This window comes from Rutilus rutilus (genome assembly GCF_951802725.1).
Source record: "Rutilus rutilus genome assembly, chromosome: 10".
NCBI lineage: Eukaryota > Metazoa > Chordata > Actinopteri > Cypriniformes > Leuciscidae > Rutilus > Rutilus rutilus.
The window spans coordinates 43,200,705-43,214,942 of record NC_140215.1 but is presented as its reverse complement, the minus strand read 5'-3'; the positions used below and the strand labels follow the sequence as shown (position 1 = coordinate 43,214,942).

The 14,238-nt window shown below is 37.5% G+C and overlaps 1 long non-coding RNA gene across 1 annotated transcript; it reads right to left on the bottom strand.

The window, feature by feature from the left end:
- Positions 1-391: 391 nt before the first annotated feature.
- LOC311299067 lies at positions 392-4,619 on the bottom strand. The gene is made up of 4 exons (XR_014629042.1): positions 4,556-4,619; positions 3,353-3,388; positions 2,730-2,885; positions 392-967 (listed from the first exon to the last, which is right to left on the bottom strand). It is a non-coding gene; the product is annotated as an uncharacterized lncRNA (long non-coding RNA).
- Between the last annotated feature and the right edge of the window lie 9,619 nt (positions 4,620-14,238).

The following is a 14,238-nucleotide window of genomic DNA, read 5'->3' as shown; positions in this document are numbered from 1 at the left end:
TTTCTCTATTGTAAGTCTTTAATGGCTCTCCGAGCCCCTGACCCAGACGTTGAATGGTTAGGCTGATTGTAAAAATTCTCTGCTTGATTTACTTAAAAAATATGATGAATTCTTTTGCATAATTTTATTACATAGATCCAACAAGACTAGTCTTTGTACAAACTACTTAACTTTTCTGTTTGTTAAAATAAAATTTATACATAAAGTTAACTTAATTTTTTATTTAATTAACTTAAAATTTGTACATAAAGTTAACTTAATTTTAGCATTGCTCTAGTCATTTTTGTGTGTGTGATCTACATAACTTTAAGAGTTCTAAATGTTTATTTTTGATTGAATCCAACTTAATTTTTACATTTCCAGATTACAAATTTCAAGTGGGATCTACTGTTTTCAAAATTTGTTAGTGTATTTTAAAGTTACAAGTACTCAAATTTTATAATTAGCAACTGAGTATTTCTACTGAAAGTATAAATGCAAATAGTACATTCTTTACTACTATAGTAAAAGTTCAACACTGGTACTTGGAATGTATGAATGTGGAATGTACTCATCAAATATGAAAATCTAGTTATTACATTACATAAAGCTGACATTTGGCCATTTGATAGTAAAAACTGACAAGGTCAGTATAAAAAAAGTATAATAAAATATATTCATCTCACAGGTTGAGACATTGTGTACAACAGAAAATTGTGCTTCATGGTGGTGCTAGAGGAAAACTCATTAAGTGAAAGTTCACAAGGCTTTATTGTCTTCAGAAAAATAAACATTTACATAATATTTTCTATAAAGATGTGTTTTTCAGTCCTGTACAGTAACATACTCTAAGACTTTAAAACAACACGCTCACACAATCTTCTGGCTTCTCAAGACCACCATCTCTGGCTTTGCTGACCACAAAGATGTCGAGCAAAAATGAAGTGATGGCCTCATGGATGGCTGCAGCATCGTCGTCATCACAAACCTGTGAAATATACCAGAGAGAATTTAACCTACTTTTTGTTTGCTAATGTGAAGAATGCATTTAGCTCTTTGCTCTCCCTCTGAACAGAAATCTGGGTGGAATTACGTGGTTGCTGTGGTAGTTTTGATCCATATACTTATGTAAAAATTGTGCCTGAAAGTCACTCGAAGAACGAAAGTCAATCGAAGATCGAAAGTCACTCGAAGAACGAAAGTCACTTGAAGAGATTGTTAAAATAGTCCAAGTGACTACAGTGGCTCAACCTTAACTTTATGAAGCGTTGAGAATACGTTTTGTGCGCTAAAACAAACAAAAACAAATGACCTTATTCAGCTATTTATTTTCTTCCGTGTGGGACTCTGACGTGAGTTCATGAGAGCATCACAACGCATGTGCAAGAACTGAGAAGATGCTGAAGATAACGTCCTCATAGCCAGAAGCGCTTCACTGTCTGTTTACAAGCAGAGGATGATGCGCACTGTACATAAAACTTTGTAACTTTGTCTTTGTAAATATGTCTGCAGATTTCAAACACTTAAAAAACATTTTATACACTACATCGAGACCTAAAGCATAATCAATGTGTCGAATTCAAATAGCTTACATACACAGTATGTCCCCTGCTTGTAAACAGACAGTGAAGTGATTCCGGCTATGTCAGGACGTCATCTACGTTCTCGCGCATGCGTCGTGGGGCTTTCGTGAACATCAGAGTCCCACACGGAAGAAAATAAATAGTTGAATAAAGACGTTATTTTTGTGTTTTTTTTCACACAAAAAGTATTCTTGTCGCTTCAAAAAGTTAAGGTTGAGCCATTGTAGTCACTTGGACTATTTTAACAATTTCTTTACTAACTTTCTGGGCCTTGATAGATGCAATTACCAATCAGCCTATGGAGGAGTGAGACAGCTCTCAGATTTCATCAAAAATATCTTAATTTGTGTTCCGAAGAACGAAAGTCTTACAGGTTTGGAACGACATGAGGGTGAGTAATTACTGACAGAATTTTCATTTCCAGGTGAACTAACCCTTTAAGTTAAAATTCTGTCAGTTACTCATCCTCGTTGTTCTAAACCCGTAAGATTACACAAATGAAGATATTTCTGATGAAATCTGAGAGCTGTCTCAGTCCTTCATAGACAGCAACGTCATAACCACTTTCAAGGCCCAGAAAGGAAGTATCGTTAAAATAGTTCATGTGACTACAGTGGCTCAACCTTAATGTGATGAAGTGACGAGTATACTGGCCGATGCTGTTCACGTAAGCACAATGATAAATGCATGTGATGCTGATGCAGGAGCTGGCCAACCAGAGGCCAATACTAAGCCGGCGTTTTGAAGTAGAACACGGAAAGGCAATGCTGTGTTTACTACGTGAACAGCGTAGGAGACTGACATAGAAGAGATTAAATAGTTGAATAATATCATTATTTTTGTGTGCACAAAAAGTATTCTTGCCTCTTCATGGCATTAAGGTTGAGCCACTGGAGTCACATAGACTATTTTAACGATGTTTTGACCGCCTTTCTGGACTTTAAAAGTTGCAATGACGTTGCGGTCTATGGAGGGTCAGAAAGTTGTCCGATTTATATCAAAAATAACTTAATTTGTGTTCCGAAGATGAAAGAAGGTCTTACGATTTTGGAACGAAATGAGGGTAAGAAATTAATGACAGAAATTCAATTTTTGTGTGACCCTTTGAGTACAGATATCGGAATGCTACAACATTAAAGTAACTCCTACAATTTTAAAAGTACATGCCTCATTCATGATTTCAAGGGTCTCATCAAGTTTCTTCCCTACAGCTCCTCCCGTCCCCCTGCAGAGTCTCAACAATTTAGGCGTGTATTCGTCCAACTTCCCAAAGAATGTGGACTGTAGTGGCTTCAGTGTGATCCTCCGGAATTCCTCCTCGATCTGAGAAAGAGACCAAGAGAGATGGAGAGACATCATGAGATACTGAAAGAATTAGAGACACAGTGAAAAAGAAACAGAAACAGAATACCAACTAGAAAAAGTAACCCTAGAAAAACACTAGGAACAACATTTAGGTGGCCTGATGTCTGGAAAGACAAAAATAGATTACCATGCAATGCAATGCAACTAATGCAATGGCAGACTTTGAGCAGCCATCAACATATGGTGCATACACGTTAATAAGTCACTTTTTTGACGAAATTTTTGACAGGACTATAAATTTGTTCTGTGAAATGCAAAAAAAAAAAAAAAAAAAGAACAAACAGGACAACTGGAACTTTGCCATTTGAAATGAAATTTTTTGAAATTTTGTCTGGCCCATGAGCTAACTGAGTTATAACTTCACCCCTAGTTTCCTCACTACATTTATTATAGAATTTAAATATAATATATTGAAAGTTACATACCTTTATCCAATGTAGTCAACTTGTCAGTAGAATAACCTGGTAAGGACACAGTGTTATGGTTAGTAACTGAACAATGCAAGAAACCCAAATCGTAGCAAATCATTTAACTATAACTAGAATTAAAAAAATAGTTTCACGTTTTTTTCTCTCCACAAACACTGCAGGTAGTTGACCTGCCGATCAGACAGTTAATTGTCTTTAGTTTCATATCAAATGTTTCTTTGTGTTTGTTTTCTCTCAGAGCTATGAGAAAAGAGTACAGGGAATGCGTCATGCAGAAGGCAGGATTATGGTCACGTAAAATGATTGACAATTGTAAGCGCTCTTTCAGCTTGCGTAGTTCAGTGGTAAATGGAGTAAAGTTATGCATTCTGTATGACGAAATAGTTTGAAAACTAAATCGATATTTCTACAAATGCGCGCACGCTGCAATATTTGACAAATTAATAAATTAATGTCACTACAACCTAGTTTTATCATAAATAGTGTCCAAATATCTGGAGTCCGATCAGGTAAATGTTTTAAGGTGCAGTGAATATTAAACAATAATCTTTCTACGTAAACGGGTTAAATAAAAGGATCATAACAAACATGTATGTCGACTTCTGTAGGGATCCGTTCCATAATGTTGTCAGACACTTTAATAATCTGAGCATGTCAGTGGCGAATAAGCAGGTTTTGTGGATGTAAATTAAAGATACGCAATTACCCATTAACGTAACGTTAGGCCAACTGTTATTTTTTTCGCCTCTGCAAACTGCCAACAAAGATTGTTGTTCCCATCAGTCACTTAAACACAAAAACATATTTTTTTTAATAAGACCCAGATTGAAAAGAAATGACGTTACCTTACATTATTCATGGATGTTTTGAAAATCCACGTGCTTACACTAACTTACATCCCTTATTTCATTGCTGTATTCTAATGTGAGCTTAAAATTACACTAGAACAAACTATTTTATTATCACCACTTGCAAAGTTTCAATTAGGCCTACCGTTAAGCTACAAGTAAAGCAACCTATCAGCGTAACCACATGGTAAGTTAGGCCTAGGCTAATGCTAATTAGAAAATCCACATACAACAATCTTCAAATTACATTTGAATTGAAACCTCGTTTTTGTACAACAATTTGAAAACTGTAAACTAAAGAATGTACCAACCCAAGTAACATTAACTGTTTATTTGCTAACTTTATTCTTACCTTAAGTTCAGTCCGCGTCTTCGTCTTCGTTTGGAATTGCAACTTGCAAGGGGTTTCCAGACCAACGAATCAGGAAGGGGAGGTTTTTTTTTTTAACCGAGTAAATAAAACAAGGTATTGTTTGTTGTGCGTGTGTACCTAAAAAGTTTGGCTGGGATTACTTAGATTAATTTTGTAAAGGAAAAAATGCACATTGTCTTATGTTTTGAACAAATGCAGATTAATTCAAAACTAGATATATTAATGTAAATATACAAACTTAACCTTTTATTGTTGATATCACACATTTTAATTACTTAACATTTACATCCACTCAGATTTATTTTTTTCAGTGTATTAGCAATGACTGTTATGATTCTCTCAGTCTGGGGCAGGCAGTCTAAACTTGCATACCTAATTTACACGCGTGTCTCCACCTCTCGGTAGGTGAGACTCTCACCCTTTTGTCTTGGATGGCTCTTGGAACTGGAGCCGATTGGCCACACCCTCAGTCTAGGGTGTGTTTTCTAAACATGCTTTATTCAGAGTCTCCGCCGCTATGTAATCCCTCCCCTCTTTGAATGTGTATAACTACCATGAATACTGTATTTAGATTAGACTTGATGAACTACAGACTTGGAAGAATAAATCTCTTCTGCTTGTAAGATCCATCTCAAGTCTCCTGGTCTTGCTTCGATGAAGGAATAAAGTTTCCAACATAATTTTCTCCCTGATATTATCAATCTTGTAACCCATACACAAAAGAAAAATATGTAAATATATTTTAAAGTGTCAAAAATATATGTGGCATATATTCCAAATACATTGACGTTGTCCACTTATATTTATCATTTTGAAATATATTCTGAAATATAACAAAAATATATGATGTTAAGTGTGAAATATATTTACATTTATATCATGTAATTTAAAATATATGACAAAATATATGGTCATAAAATGTTTAGCTTGCTAAAGAAGGGTCGAAAATGTATTTTTTAATCATAGTAATTCCTCTACCTTTTCCCCAATACACAACAGTAGGCTACCATATTTCACTACTGTATTATGACACACAGCTATAATAAATACTGTACTTACATTTAAATGACTGCAATGTAAAATGACAGATAGTTGCTTTCCTAGGACTATTAGGCCATATTAGGTGGCACGTACCTAACACTAAGTGCAATTCTTAGATGTATTGTTGTTTTATTGACATCTTTCCTGAAGTCATTTAAATATTGAAAATATGCACAATATTTATGATGCAAGTATAACAATGATACTCCAACAGTGAAGTGCACTTAAACAATAGATAGAACTCAGTTTCTAACACTGCATACACACACTATTAAATATCTGTATTCAATTCTGTAAAAATATGTGTGTTTGATCAGGATTGGAGCTAAACTGTGCAGGACAGTGGCCCCCAGGACCGATTTTGAGAAACCCTGGTCTAAGCCATCTGGGATGCTGAGATGATGAAACTGATCAGGAAGATTATTAATAAAGCAATCAAAGAAGTGGCAGAAGTGATCGGTCTAACATATTTGTAACACGGAGTCGGCTTTGCAGCCTTGGCTAAATGAAGTTTACACGAGACTAGATAATGATCTGAGATGTCATCGCTCTGCTGCAGAATTTCAACAGCATCAACATCTATTCCATGTGATAATATTAGATCTAGAGTATGATTACGACAATGAGTTGGTCCTGACACGTGTTGTCTAACACCAATAGAGTTAAGAATGTCCTTAAATGCATCTTTTTCATTATCGATGTGTATATTAAAATCATCAACAATTAGGGCTTTATCTGCAGCCAGTACTAACTCTGATAGAAAATCAGCAAATTCTTTGATAAAGTCTGTATGGTGCCCTGGTGGCCTGTATACAGTAGCCAGCACAAATTTCAAACGTGATTTATCATTTACACTAGATATTGTTATATTAAGAACCAACACTTCAAAAGAATTATATCTGAAACTAGACTTCTTAGTAATTCTGAAAATATTACTATAAATTACAGCAACACCTCCTTTGCTTTTTAGACGAGGTTCATGTTTATAACCGTAATCTTGCGGGGTGGACTCATTTAAAGTAATATAATTGTTTGGTTTTAGCCAGGTTTCTGTCAAACACAGCACATCTAGGTTATAGTATGTAATCATATCATTAACAATGAGTGCTTTTGAAGTAAGAGATCGAATATTCAGCAACCCGAGCTTTATCATTTGTTCATCCGTATTATATCTGTTTTTTTATTTGTTGAACATCAATTACATTTTTCCCCCTTAGATGGGTTTGGAAGTTTTTTGTATTTCCTAATTTGGGGAACAGACAGATTCAATAGTCTCTATTTGATAATATCTAGATGAAAGAGTCTCTATGTGATGTGATTTATCTGATCTTGGTGACGTGAGACAGCTAGCAGACGGTCGGTTTAGCCAGTCTGTCTGCTTCCTGACCTGAGCCCCAGATTGTCATGTTTGAGCTCTAAGACTATGAGCCATATTACTAGAGAGAAGAGCAGCACCATCCCAGGAGGGATGAATACCATCTCAGGAGGGATGAATACCATCTCTTTTCACAGGTCAGGTCTGCCCCAAAAACTTTTCCAGTTGTCTATGAATTCTATATTATTTCGCGGACACCACTTAGACAACCAGCCATTTAGTGATGATAGTCTGCTAACTATCTCATCACTCCTGCGAACAGGAAGGGGGCCAAAGCAAATTACAGTGCCTGACATCGTACTTGCGAGTTCACACACCTCTTTAACATTAATTTAGGTGATCTCCAACTGGCGAAATCGAACATCATTAGTGCCGATGTGAATAATAATCTTAGAGAATTTACGTTTAGCATTAACGGTTAGCACATTAGCCAGCACTTTTAAATTTGCTTTGATGTCAGGCGCTCTGGCTCCTGGCAAACATGTGACTATGGTAGTCACATGTTTGTGACCCATCAACCACTTCATTGCCCTTTATCCATCCTCCATGATCTTCAAGTCTTTGATTAGCATATTCTGTCATAATAACCTATAAATCGCTCAAGTGGGAACTGTTGTAAGATGCCTACAGAGTGGCATTTGTGTGAAAAGACGGATGCGGCAGATTGAGCAGACTCCCAAATGTGCTCGACTACAACAACTCTTCCTCTTCTCATGGACTCACCCCCTTTATTGCGTATTCCTTTGTTGCGTTGATGTCACTAAACCGGGAGGAAGCTCGTGTAGTCCCTATCAGTCCTTAAAAAGCGGTTTCCGTAAAATAAAATCTCTCCATTTGCTTTGAACTTTGAGTGTTGCAACTTTTCATATGTTGTTTATGCTCAAACAGCAACATTAGTGGTTCCTGTTATGGTTTTGTTTATGTTTATTTTCTGATTAAAAGCAGTATCCAGCTTTATTAAAAGCAAAAGCAAAATGTATATGCTATAAAGTAAAATATGTGAAAAACAACAAGCTTTTACATGTTTATGACAAGTGCATACTGTAAGTACAAGATGCAGCGCATTTTATGACTTGTGAATCAGATACTTCAGTTGACTTGAGTAACACTATGACAACATCTATGACTACTTCTATGCTAATATAGACTGAGCACACTTTTTTTTTTCTTGCAAAACTTTCCCAAAGCCTGATTTAGCCACCATATTAAAAGATTGTGGGTCTTCAGTTGGAGGGTTTGGCTCATTGTCAATCTTTAAATCATGGCAGAACAACACTGGTTCTTTACCGAGACCCAGTCTGTACTGCCACAGATATAAAGACTCGTTTGGCTTCAGCTCAAATGTGAGTTGTTCTTCCTCTTCAGTCGCTTCGTTCCAGGTTTCGTTTTCAGTGCTGACGTGTAAACCTCCATATTCTGAAGAAAAGGAGAACTGCAACTTCACAATTAATGCAGCAAGAGCTCCAGATTCAATCGAGGCTGACGTGGCTATCTTCCAGTTGTGTGTGATCTGGGACATCTTCTCCTTAGTGTAGCCAACCTTTTTATTGATTTTCTTTTGCCATGTTACTGGTTTATTGCTATCATTAGTTATAGTTTTAATACTCTCCCAAATGCCAAAGGATGGGCCTTTAGTTACGGACAGCCCACCAGGAAGGAAGTTAAGAACATCGGGATGAACAGAATAGACAGCAGTGCGCTGATCTTTGTTGAAGTTGGTACCTTTGTAGTACTCGACTCCCGACTCTGAGACTGGCTTGAGGAAGTAGTAGTGGTCTGGCACGCCCCAGTAATAGAGGCCGTTTCTGCAGTTGGGATGCAGGTCGTATTCTACAGCTTCCGAGTCGTAATTCAGGTTTGTTGTTCTTCGGTAAGTGCCCTTTTCTTGGAAGATGATGTAAAACTTGCCAAAGGCTGAGAGGTAGAGGTCTCCACCCCGGCAATTGGGATGAAGGCTGTAAACTTCAGCATCGCTGTCTTTCTCGAAGTTGGTGACTCTGCGGTAGGAACTGCCCTTGATGATGTAAAAGTAGCTGTCTTCACTACCAATGTAATGGTCTCCATTTTGGCAGGAAGGGTGCAGACTGAAAATAGTGGTGCCATAACCTTTATTTAAATTGCTTGACTGCATGTACCAGCCGAGATCAGAGCGGATTATATAATAGTAGTAATACACTCTACAGATGTCAGTGCCTTTTGCTTTGCTCCTGGGAATAATGCTGTTCATCGTGCCTGAACCTGCAACACAGAATAAACCAAACATTCAATCTCCACACCAAATGAATGCTGTTACTTTAGCCCTTCTATAGATTAAGCTCACTAATTACCAAAACAGCTTTATACAGTAGGTAGTCAACCAGAATGCCTATTACCACTGCACTAGCCGGCACGGCAAAGCCACCGTAGCAAAAATAAACCAGTCGCATTTCAAAGTCGTTCGCGAAATGACCGCCAGATGGCGGAAAGGGACATTTTGCAAAACAGTAGCAATCAGGGCCGTACCTCTGTTGATACAGTCAATTGCAAGCAAATATGCAAATGCATCCTTTTGTATGCCTGCGATGAAGATCTTTATTAGTTGAACATGCTGTCTGTGAATAATTCCACAGGTAGGCCTATAGCTAGATTCGATTTCAGTTCATTCAGGTAATTAATTTTACAATGCCACGATACCACTTGTCAAGTCAAGTCACCTTTATTTATATAGCGCTTTTTACAATACAGATTGTTTCAAAGAAGCTTCACAGTGATAACAGGAAAATAATGTAACAAAATTGTTTTAGCCGTAAAGCAGATCTAGAAGAAAGTCATTGTCCAGTTTAACCCTCTGGGGTCTAAGGTGTTTTTGGGGCCCTTGGGATGTTTTGACATGCTCTGACATTTGTGCTTTTTTCAGTTATTTATAAACATGTTAATGGAAAAGGTGTAAATTCACTCTATATAGCACAAACAGGGCTACCATAATATGTGAGCAACATGTATGTACATGTTTGTATTTTTAAGAGAATAATGTTTATGCGTGGTTATTGAAAAAAATTAAAATGAAAGTTGCTGAAATAAGACCACAAAACTCATACTAAATATGTGTCCACAAGACTTTTGACTAATGGATGTTGTCGCTTCGAGTTCTGGCTTCAAAATTATGTGAAAATAGTCTTGCTTTATCGTTCACATAAAACAATACATTGATTTAAATTGTGTAAGACAGGTTTTGCTTGGAAAGCCAATATGCGAGGGGGGCGTAAAGGGGGAGTAGTTTACACCTGAGAATACAATGTCCCACCCATTATGCATAATGAGCCATTCATTCAGGTGTGACACTGACTGAGCCACAATGCAAGGACAAAAGATATATTTAGAAGAAGACTTATATTGACCATTTAAGATTTTGCTTACATCCATCTTGTAAATATGTTTTGCTATTTTATTAAAAAGGTTACAATTACAACAATAATTACAATTTCAACAATATTTCAAGTGTACTCTTTCTTTGTAAAAAAAAAGATTATAGGCCTACATTTTATCATATGTATTCATTAGCTTGAATATAGCCAACATTGGAACATCTAACATCTTAGTTTATGACTTTATTTTTGACTAAAATAATATTTTCAGAATCAGAATCAGAATCAGAAAGAGCTTTATTGCCAAGTGTGCTTGCACCCACAAGGAAATTTTCTTGGTACTGAAGCTTCCAGTGCACATATACAAATACAAATACAACAAGAACATAGTAATACAAATTCTAAGAATGAAAATATATAAAAAATAAATAAAAATAGTATAAAAGTAAAAAAGTAGGGTCACAGTTGGGTTTAGTCTGAATAAACATTTACAGATTATGAACATATTTACAGTATTTTGAGTAGTATGAATAATATAAATATCACCTGAATTAGAGAATATTACACTAGACAGTGGGAGTCTAGCGCATGTTACAGATTATAAACATATTTACAGTATTTTGAGTAGTATGAATAATATAGATATAAATATCACCTGAGTTTATTGCACTAGACAGTGGGAGTATCGCACTTACAGGCATATGCTTTGGGGGGCATGTTAAGTGTTCAGAAGGGAAATGGCCTGTGGAAAGAAACTGTTCCTGTGCCTGGAAGTTCTTGTGGCCAGTGATCTGTGTCGCCGTCCTGACGGTAACGGTTCAAACAGGGGGTGTCCAGGGTGAGTGGAGTCTGTGATGATTTTACCTGCTCTCTTCCTCACTCTGGAAGAGTACAGGTCCTGGAGGGTTGGCAGGGGGGCACCAATAATCCTCTCTGCAGTCCGGACTGTCCGGACTGCTATTTTATATATATATATAGAACATATGAGCAGAAATTGCTAAACAAAAGCTTATTTGATGTGGCAGTATATTCTACAGTAAAAACTGTACCCAAATCTAGTCAACAAAATGTTCTTTCATATTTCGCCTGACTGTAACGGTGTTTTTATGAAATATTAGGGCATATAAATGTTAATTTGCAGTTTAATACGTTGCTTATACAAAGACATTTTATTTCAACATATTTCAGTCGATTTTTACTCATCTCAGTATAGCAAAGCATTTTAGTTGATTAAAGCGGTTTATTCTTTCACACACAGATACGCGATTCATATTTAGGCTAAACAGTCTTTACAAATATGTACCCTTCATTCATCTCACAGAAACGCGATTCATATTATAGAAACGCGATTCATCTTTTTGCGGTTTACATAGGCCTACACTAACGTTATTCCATAACGTTATTCCACATTAACACTTGAGAAAAGATAACTTAGCCTACCTCACTCCTCAGCGGGATCTATTGCTCCTCATATCAGCACTGTTCTGAGGAAACTTTTCTCCAGGATTATTAGGTAGGCTATATTATGCCTCACTCGCGGCGCGCTGTGTTTACAGCTGATGTGTGGGCATTTCACAGGTTTGCATGGATTGCCTCAGTCATTTGCGTTTGAATAGCGCGCGCTCTCCAGGGCGTGGTCACATTACATTTGAATGAGCTCTAATGAGCTCGACTGGAATCGCTCTCTTTTAATACAGATTTCACAAGATGAGAATATTTGTTTTTTATATAAATTACTTCATTTAAAAGAAGAGAATTCAAGCTTAATGCCTGTGTGTCTGTATGCCTGTTTGACTGAGTATTCGCTGAGTTACAGTTCATTTTCGGACGCGTTTCAGAATGGACTTCACTGACAGAGAGAAGGCAGAACTCGCTTCACATTTTTTTTTCTTTATTTGGCAAAAAGCACAACACTTTGTTTTTATTGTGAGTATACACAAAAATAATACACACTTAACAGGATCGATTGATGTATGAAACTTGTTTGTAATATCAAAGTCAACAGAGCAAAATGAATCTCTTTTGAACTGATAAGAAAAAAAGCGAGCTGGTATCGCCGGCGATATCGCCGACCCCAGGGGGTTAAGTTCAAGTTAATTTCTGTTGTAAAATCTTTAGTTATTAATTTAAAGGGCACCTATTATGCAAAATTCACTTTTACATGGCGTTTGAACATAAATGTGTGTTGGCAGTGTGTGTACACAACCACCCTATAATAATAAAAATCCATCCAATGCTTTTTTTTAAATCCCCATAATTCATAAGCACTGTCTCAGAACAAGCCGTTCTCAGATTCAGGGCAATGTGACGTACTTTTGCACAAGCCCCGCCCACGACTGGTGACTGACACTGCAGTTTGAGCATAGACCCGCCCTGAGTGAGCTGTACACAAGCCCCGTCCACGACTGTTGACGGACACTGCAGTTTGAACATAGACCCGCCCTGAGTGAGCTGTAAAACAGGCCCCGCCCACGACTGTTGACGGACACTGCAGTTTGACCATAGACCCGCCCTGAGTGAGCTGTAAAACAGGCCCCGCCCACGACTGTTGACGGACATTGCAGTTTGAGCATAGACCCGCCCTGAGTGGGCTGGACACAGTCCGCCATTGTTTCGACGCTGGAGCAGCTGTAGACAAGAATGTCTCCTAAGCGATTGAGGTGTTTTGTTGTTGGATGTAAGAATGAACATAGCAATCTTCATTTACTCTCGTTGTTATTCGAGGATGGATTAGTACAACTGTTCGTGATCCAGCTTACGGTCTTCAGAGCAACAGGCCTAACGTCAACCAATCATCATGCTTCATCAAAATCCAATCCACATTCATCCAGTATTTGATTAACCCCCTGGGGTCGGCGGTATCGCGTTTTTCCTTAGTGCAATAGAGACTCTAAATACTCTGTTGACTTTGATCTTCCATACACGTTTCATACATCAATCGATCCTGTTAAGTGTGTATTATTTTTGTGTATACTCACAATAAAAACAAAGTGTTGTGTATATATATATATATATATATATATATATATATATATATACACACAAGGATAGATGTAAACAAAATCTTCTCTTTAAATAATTTGATTATGCTTTATTAGTGACACATTTGGGTAGAGAATATATTCCAAATCTGAAAATACAGTATGAGAACAATTAACTGCACAATTACTAGAAATGTTTACCTTGGATATTATACAATTTGCAAGCACAATTTGTGGAAAAAACAACAACAACTGTGAACCAATTATATATATATATATATATATATATATATATTGTCCTTGCATTCTTTCTTGTGGCTCAGTCACACACCTGAATGAAAGGCTCATTAAGTATGCAGCCTCATTATGCGGGGGCATTGTCTCCTCAGGTGTGAATCACGCCCACCTTTTGCCTTTCCAAACAAAAAGTGTCTTACAAAATTTAAATCAGTGTATTGTTTTATGTGAATTGTTACCCAGCCAGCAATGACATGTGGGGCCCAGATGAGGGCTTCATGGGCGGCAAATGTGGGCCCCATTATGGGCTTGCACCCGGGATCCACATTGGGGCAAGCCGTGGAAGCCCAGACATACTAAAAGTGGGACCTGTAAGGGTACTGCATGGGTCTTAATTGGGCAATTCATGTCAGACCCATTTGGGCCCCACCTGCCCAAATGGGTCTAAAGTGGGCTTGCACCCGGGATCCAACCATGGCTACCCAGATGGGCTTTAAATGGGCTCTGTAAGAGTCTTATGTGGGTCCTAACTGGGCAATTCATGCCAGACCCATTGGGGCCCCACCTACCAAAAGGGGTTTAAAGTGGGTTTGCACCCAGGATCCAGCCGTGGATGCCCAGATGGGCTTTAAAAGGGATCTATAAGGGTGTTATGTGGGATCTTAACCGGGCAATTCATGACAG